Source organism: Sebastes umbrosus, chromosome 22 (genome assembly GCF_015220745.1).
Source record: "Sebastes umbrosus isolate fSebUmb1 chromosome 22, fSebUmb1.pri, whole genome shotgun sequence".
Classification (NCBI taxonomy): Eukaryota; Metazoa; Chordata; class Actinopteri; order Perciformes; family Sebastidae; genus Sebastes; species Sebastes umbrosus.
Window position 1 is genome coordinate 14,323,811 of NC_051290.1, and position 8,637 is coordinate 14,332,447.

The window sequence follows — 8,637 nt, forward strand, 5'->3', positions numbered from 1 at the left end:
ACACACACTCTCACAAGTGTTTGCCCTTTCGTGGCGTTTGCCATTTCGTGGCATTCTCTACCCTAATACAGAATTGCCTTTAACCAATTAAAGGAGAATTACACCTTTTTTTCAGTTTATACATGAAAATAATCTTGCCCGCTTCTCGTCTCTGCTTGAGGCTATAGCAGCTTGTGGCGGCATTACTCACTACTAGCATAACCACCCATTTTCCAATGTTATTAGCCAATTGAATGGGCATTATCCGGGCTTATCACTAAGGAGCAGTACACATGCCATGTCTTTTGCACGCTCAAATCCATTGTTGTCAATGTAAATGCGGGAGCATTGCCGTCACGGTGTGCAAGCGTTCCCAAGCGCCTATTTTTTGGGCCCCAAGATAAAAATATTTCAACTTTTGGAATGCTGCAGTGCGTGCCGCACTCATGTGATGAGGAATAACCAAACAGCCAGCAGATATCTTTTCTTTCTTCTGTAAATATCAGTATACGGTAAATATATGGAGAAATTCATTGTTTTTAGTGCAGGACTACCCAGAGCTGTACCATCTGTCCCATAAAACTATTTTACTGCCTTAACCCTCTCAGACCGAGGACGTCACAACATCCAGTTGAAAGGTCGGCCAAATTGACACAAAGAGAAATCGAGTGTACAGCTATTGTGAGGGATTTACGGTGCTGTAAATGCAATTTATCTTTGATTTGATTGTGTTTAGTTTAGTCTAAATTACCGCAACTTCATTATCATCGTCATTGCAGGTTGCATGCAGGTTTTGGTTGCTTAGCGACGACAGGCGCGACAGGAGTGCAACCTCACAAGCACATTGAGAAAAAAAAAAAAAAAAAGACAAAAAAACGGCACAGCTGGCGTTTCCCATGCATTTTTAGATGAGGCATGTGTACGGCCCCTAATGCTTCGGAAAGGCCGAACTGATCATGGTTTGGGGGTTAAAATAAGTACTACGTCAGTTATGTAACAAAAGAACGGTAACGTAAGTCAACGTTGACTTTTGGTTTCACACGGGACACCAACAGCGGTTGAAACTCCTGTGTTTGTTTGACCTCAATCCCAGGCGTTCTTTATACTACGTCACCTGACTTCTTCCTTTGATCCTGTTATTATTACTACGACCACTAGAAATTGGTGTCGTCCTCTTGTATTCGTATCGGTGATCAACCATGTGAATACATGATAACGGCCTTCTGAACCTACTAGTAGGTGTAGCAGGCCCCTTCTAATTCATATCTATGAGGCTGATAGTGCCCATTCAATTGGCTGATAACATCCAAAGCGGTTGACATAACACAACTGAACTGTCAGTCGTGGAGTTGCATTGTGGGTAATGCAGGTGCCAGGTTTTGACAAGGAAAAAGGAAGGTGTGGAATGAAAAAAAGATGAAATCTCTAGTTCTGCTGCAACGATTCAAATGATTCAATTTTGATTAGTGTTTTTTAAACCATCCATTGCGAGTCCTTGAGTGTTTTAGGAGTGCAATGCTAAATCGTCGGGGTACTCTTTTTAAAAACACTAAAAAACCTACAGTTAGCTAAATATCAGACATGGTAAGAATTTTAATAAGAATTTAAACTTAGGGCAATCGAGTCCATGAGTCAGATTTTTACTGAGAGTGAAAGAGAGAGAGAGAGAGAGAGAGAGAGAGAGATGAATGATGGTTCCATCACCCCACACGTTGTGATTCTGAAGTCACGCCAGGGCAGCATAAATCATCTTAATCCCTGAGCGATTGCAGACAGAGCAAGGACACACACATCCACACACACACGTATATGCATATATACACGCATACAAACACACACACACACACACACACACACACACACACACTCCTCACCTTGTTCCACAACTCCCCAAATCACCATTCAAATCACTCATCTTTATTAAAAAAAAAAAAAAAAAAAAAGAGGCCGTACTTCTTTAACAGCTCAAGCGGCTTGAGCGATGTTTAATCTTAATCAAAAGCGACCGCAGATTAGAAGCAGCAAGAACAGATGCTTTCGGGAGTGAAAATTGCATTTTACCAGACATTTTTTGATTGTTTGCTCTTTTCTCCCTCCCTCCTTGGTGTTATTATGATTATTACTACCCCAGCTTTTGGTGATTTCATTTTGGTCTTAAAGGCATTATCTGGGCTTAGGGACCCGCTGACCAATTCCAAAAATGCTTCTGTCAGGACCTTTCATTAGCGCCAAAGTCTTAATCCACCTCAATACATACATGCGGTAATCCCCCCCCCTCTCCTCTTAAAAAGACCATAGCTGTCAACACTCATGTTCTTTGGCTGAACTCTGCGCGAGGACAAAAGCAATTTGTTTCCAAAGCGTCAGAGGAGGAGCAGAGGGGGGGCTTTTTTGAGAAGGCGAATGTAAGAGCGCGGCTGCAGAGGGGTGAGAGTGTATACAGTGTATAAACAGATTTTTTTTTTTGCAGAGACTGCAAAGAAGAAAGACAGTGAGCTCCTTTTTGTGGTTCGGGGGCTTTGATAGAAAGCCTGCAAGCCAAAGAGTTTATCCTCTGGCAAAGGTGATGACGGGAGCGAGAGACGGAGAGAGAGAGAGAGCGCGAATGTGGGAGTGCGTAGACGCGATTGTGTTCTGTTCAAGGTGTTATGCAACCCTAGCAGACTCTTCCCTTTTTCTTGTGATTAATTGTGTATGTGCGAGTATGTGTGTGTGTGTGTGTGACCTCACACTCAGGCAGGAGATTGATTCAGTTTAATCTGAAGTGCTGATGATGTGAATACGGCTAAAAAATAATGAGAAACAAAGAATGCACAGTTAAGATCCAGAGAGCACTTCGCCTAATGAAATGCACCGTCTGACACATTTTCTTTCTCTCACACACACGCACACGCACACACACACTAAACAAAGCCTTATTCTCTTGAGCTGTTAGAGATGAAATAGTAAAAAAAATCAGTTGCTAAAATGTGTTCCTTATATATATCGTGTTTGTGAAACTGATTCAGAGAGCAGGACCAGAACCTACTAATAATAACATTAGATTCAACGGACCAATCTGTTTTGTGCCGGTAGTTGAAAAAACGGTTATAGTTAAAGGTGCTATCGATAACATTTTTATGTGGACGAATATTATTTTTAAAACAATACATCCACAGAGCGTTTAGAAAGGTACCAATGGCTTTTCCTGAAAAATATTATTAAGATTGTGAATTAATATTTGTTTTAATTATTGCGTGTCCAAAATGACCTGCCATGTTTATCTTTGTGGAAGATAACCAACGTTTGGTTCCAACTTCTAACAAGGCTTGTGAGCCAATAGTAAAATTACGTTGGTATCATGTGGTATCTCTGCGGTCATCAGTTAGCGTGGAAAAAAAGGATTAATGGCTGACGGTATAAGACCCTGGTGGCAACGACTTGATGTGAAGTGAATGCAATGTAACGGGGGAAGGGAGAATGTGACATTTAGTGGCTGAATGTCACCAATAGCAGCTTTAACCGTGGTACGTCTGGTGCCGAAATATAGGCCAAAAAGTGCAACCGAAATCACTCGTTCATGTTGCAGTGTAAACGAGGCCACGGACGTGCGTGTGTGTTCCGCTGAAAAAAAAAATCGGCGGCAGGAATCATTTACAATGAGTTGCTTCAAATCAGGCAAAAAGGCAAATGTTCACAACCCACTCAGTGACAGCAGGGTTTTGGATTTTTTGGAGCCGTGTGTTTATGTGTGTGTTTATGCGTGTGGAGACCGTAAAGGTCCACTGGACAGGGCTCTCTTTACTCACCCTGACAGGCAGAGAGCTGTAAAAAATTGCACCATATTTCCTCTCCAGTCTCCTCTGATATTGAGAAGCAATGTTTTCACAGCTGCTTCACTTTCACTTTTCTCACACTGTGTGTGTGTGTGTGTATTCGTGTGTGTTTGCATACTATTTTTTCCTCTTTTTACCCAACGTGAGCGGAAATGAAAAACAAAAAAGTAGGTGCCAACTGTTTGAGGCGCAGAGAGACGGAGAAGAGAGGGTCCTTCTTTGTTCCACAAACTTCCCCCCCTTTATCGTCTCGCCTCCCCCCCTCCAGCTTCTCCTCAGACGTCTCGTTGTAATCATCTGTTTATGCAAAAAAAGCCTCAATACGATTCACATATTTATCAGCTTACCACCTCCCCAAGAAATGCATTTTATTTGATTGAAAATATGATTCTCACCACTCGTCCGCAGCGTGTGAAACATGGATGCGGCCCCCTCTGTATCCAATTAGAAGCCAGTCATCTATGATGACAGTGCTGTGTCGGCAGGGAGGAGGCAGCCGCTACTGTAGCTAATAATAGACTAATAACTCTGACGATGTCTGGCGACAGTGTTATGTCGCCGTGAGATGTTCTGCAGTGTCGGGGAAGTTTCTGGTTATTACTGCAAAAGTGTGTGCGTGCATGTATAAGGCCACATGGGTGATGTAACAGCAGGATAAATTATAAACTAATATGCATTTTACCCCAAAAAAACACAATGTGTGAGTCTCTCCCTCTGCTATAATCGCGAACTGAAGAGCCAGCGCTCATTATGATTCTGTTTATCAAGCTTCTCACTTGGTGATGAAATTCCATCCAGCATCGCATTGCTCCAGGAGAGAACAGAAAAACAAGCTGCAAATAGTTTTTCTCACTTCCAGAGTTAAAAAATTCACATTGTGTATAAAACCCCCCATGTCTCTCCCCCATCTTTGACTTTTTTTTTTTTTCAGTTTTGGAAACATAGGTAGAAAGCAGAAGGGTTTGTGTGTTTTGTTTGCTCGTGTTGCCGAGCAGCCGATGCACCCCGTGTTCCACTGCAGCCAGTACGAGGAGGATTATCGATCTAAACGTCGCAGACAACCTTGGCTGTCGAAGGGCAGACACTTGCGCTATATGTTGCTTGACCTAAAGTTGTCTGAGTCTGGCTGAATAGACAAAACCAGCGCAGAAAAAGAAGTCATTAATGATGTATTTTCTCCTTGCAAAACACTTCTGGTTTAAATGCTTGTGAGAGCTCATTGTGTTCCTCCTGTGTGAGGGAGGGTGGTGGGTGGTGGGTGGATTCTAGCAGGAAAGGCACCTGCTCGCAAGAAGTCGCTGCAAATGACAATCAAAAAGAGTACCGCTATAGCCGGACAGCCCTTTCTCTAATAATAGAAGTTAAGGTCTGGGAGCAAGGTGGTGAGAAGAGGTGTTTGCATAATGGAGAAAAAAAAGAGAGTGTGCGCACTCTTTTTCCTCACTCCATTTCTCTCTCTGTGTCACATACTGTACGTCACATTGGTTTAACCGTCACCCATATGCCACGACATGAGCAGCAGGACACAAAGCCACTGAATGAATGCGGTGAGTCCAAAGGCTTAGGAACCTCAGTGTGTAAATGTCAGCCTCTAACCTTGGCTGCCAAACTGAGCCCTTATTCACCCCGCATAAGGCCAGTGGATTAACACTGAACTGTCAGAGCTAGAGGGGGAAATAGGAAACCACTGTATCACGATGGCTATTTTTACATCTCGGTATCAGTCTTCAGTCCTCTTTGTATAGTTACATGTATTGTATAAGAGTCATTATTTTCCATTTTAGTAGAAATTACTTTTGATTATTTAAAAGAATGGGATAACAAAGCAGATTAAAGAAACAATTGTGGGTAGAAAACTGGATTTTCTCCCCAATTTAACCAACTTTTTTTGTTATTCTTGTCTTACCCTTACAGTAAAAAGTCACATGTGAACAACAAACATGTGAAGAGTACACATGTGAACTGAAAATACATGTTGGTTTTGGGACATGTGTTTTTCATGTTGGTTGTCCCAAAAGTGAATTTACCAAATGTGATTATTTTACACGTGAAAAATAGACAAGCAAACTGCAAGAACGTGATTATTGCACATATTAACATGTGAAAAATAAACATGTGAACTGCAAGAACGTGATTATTTCACATGTTAACGTGAAAAATAAACATGTGAACTGCAAGAACGTGATTATTTCACATGTTAACGTGAAAAATAAACATGTGAACTGCAAGCACATGTGATTATTTCACATGTACAGGAACTCGTAATCACAAATTTATAAATGTTATGTGCCCCTTTAACCACTTCTAAGCATATTCTTAACTGTCAGAGCTGAGAGGCGATCTCCTTAACTCTAAACTTATGTGAAAATAATAACATTTGGTGCGTTGGTACATAAAATCCAGGTTAAAAAAAACTGATCTGCACCATTTAAACAATGTGGTCGATGAAAAAAAAGTAGAAGCCGAATATCACTACTGTAGCTGCAGTGATCTCATGAAGGCCAGCAGTGTGTGCATTGCTGACAGGGAGATGATATACTGGCTGTGGCAAGTGCTGTCTGACAGTAAATGCCTTCCCCCCTCCTCCATGTTTACAGTACTAAATGGATTATGGTTCCATGGGCAGCTCCACGTTAACCTGCACACATGTCTGCTCCCATGGTTCACATGCGCTTCTGTGATGGGAAACAGAGCCCGATATACTCGCACCAAGCGTACAGCCTCCGGTTGAACGCTACAGCGTGTCGCCAATCACGTTAGCATCGATCATGTGAGTGCCCCGGCTTTGACCCCGCTTCTTTTGCATTCGCTCTGTACTTAAGATCGAGGTATAGCCGAGCCGCACCTCTCTCACGGAGCAGTTAAAAGGAACAAGGGGCTAACAGTGTGAGTGCATTAAAGAAGCGCTAATATGTGGAAAACCGTGCAGGAGCCATCACTCAGCGGCAGTGTACTGCGGTTGTGACCCGAGAGCTTACATGTTTTATCCCCACGTGTCAGTGTGATGTGTGTGGGCTGCTGCTTCGGAGAGACCCCCTTGTAATACGCTAATATGCATTAGAATTAAGCTCATGCCTCTGAAATGAAAACACCGGAATTAGCCGTCAAAATGAGAGCCGAGCTGAAGAGAGTTGGGAAGAATGGGGGGAGAGAGAGAGGGTCTGCGGGGGGGTTGGTAATATTATGAATGTAATTTTTCTTTTCATGAAGTCGGGGATGAGGTCGCCACAAATGATTCCCCTCGACGTAAGTCCGGGAAATGAAGCTGGCGCTTTTCAACTGGGATAATTAGCCGGGCTGACAGTCGATCCCCCTTTTTTTTTTCTCCCCGTCTCTAGTTTGGGACTATAATCCCTCCTTTGAGGATGTGCAAGTGACAGAAGTATTTTTTTGTCCTTCTAGAATATTCCAGCAATTAGAGAGGGGTACAATAATACCCATCAACTCGGTGTAATTAGCGAGCATTTTGAGATGATGCCGGAGAAACTGAGAGCCCTTTTGACCTCGAACGCTGGGCTGAGCAGTGATACGGTTTTGTGTCTTGCTGCGTGTCTCCGGGTCTCGGCGTACACGAGGGAGTCAAGTTCGGATGAGTAAGCAGTGTGCAGCCGCCAGCCAGCAGCACAAAGTGTACCTGCACCACCCTTCATCTGAAAACCGCCGATTCAGCGTTAATGCGAAGCGCACGCACATCCAAAGAGTAGTGTGTGTAACTAAAAACCCAGGGCCTGTGTGTGTGTGTGTGTGTCTTTGAAAAGTTCTCTTTCCACGTCTGCTGTTTGTTTTCAGCTGCCAACTTGTTGTTGACTTGTCTGTGTCCGGCGATGGTTATCGCAGCTGATGATGCCCTTCCCTGTCAGGCCGTGACCCCTTTACTCCCACTGAATTATCATCTGTCAGAGACGCAGAGAGGAAGGGAGGGAGGGTACAGAGAAACAAGGGGACAGAGGGGAAGATTTGGCTGAGTGCCTCCGAGGTGTTTAATTGTCTTCATTGATGACCGCCCCACCTGCTCGCTTGACACACATTTCCCAGCCAAGACATGTCACGCATAAACAAATAACTCATGCGCAAGGTGGGTGAGATTTATAGGGACCGTCCCATCAGCCTCACTCTCTCACAGAGAAGGATCTGGAAGTCATATGCTACAGGAATGAGTCCTAAAACCCAGAAATGAGTTAGCACTTCCGGTTTCCCTCGTCTGGAAGTCAATGGGTTTTTTTTTAATGGGTTTTTAGTTAGATGCCTGAAATAAGGTCTGTGGTTAACACAAGCTTAAAGTGGCAGTAGGCAGTATATTTTTGGCATCATTTTTGGCAAAAATTCCATAATAACCTTTCAGCATATTGTAATTCAAGTGTTCTGAGAGATAACTAGACTTCTGCACCTCCTCATAGCTCTGTTTTCAGGTTTTAAAAAATCTAGGCAAGACCAATCACAGGTCATTTCATTGAGAGAGCGTTCCTATTGGCTGTGCTCCGGTCATGTGACCGGAACTTGCCGTTCCTTCACCAGATTTCACAATAGCGGCGGCGTCACAAGCTTTCTCATTTTACAGCTAAACCGTGCACTACAAAATGATTCTGAAAACATTTGATCCGAGAAATAGGCATTAACGTAACAGAATATTGATTCATATTTGATCAGCGCTGCCTAGTTTGACCGTTTGGTCGGAGTTCGCGAGTGATTGACAGCTTGCTCTCATAGACGGCAGCTGGACAGCGGATCTCAGATCAGCTCTTACTGCTTGTTTTCCTCCGGTATGTGAAATCATGCAGATGCCGTTAGGAGCACCGGAGGACACAGAGGCACATGCTTTTTTTCAGGTTACCTGTTTCATGTA

The 8,637-nt window shown here is 43.3% G+C and overlaps 1 protein-coding gene across 6 annotated transcripts in view; it reads left to right on the forward strand.

Moving 5' to 3' along the window:
• The window catches only part of pcdh7b (protocadherin 7b), a 127,301-nt gene that overhangs the window by 75,535 nt on the left and 43,129 nt on the right, over positions 1-8,637 (forward strand). The window lies entirely within an intron of this gene.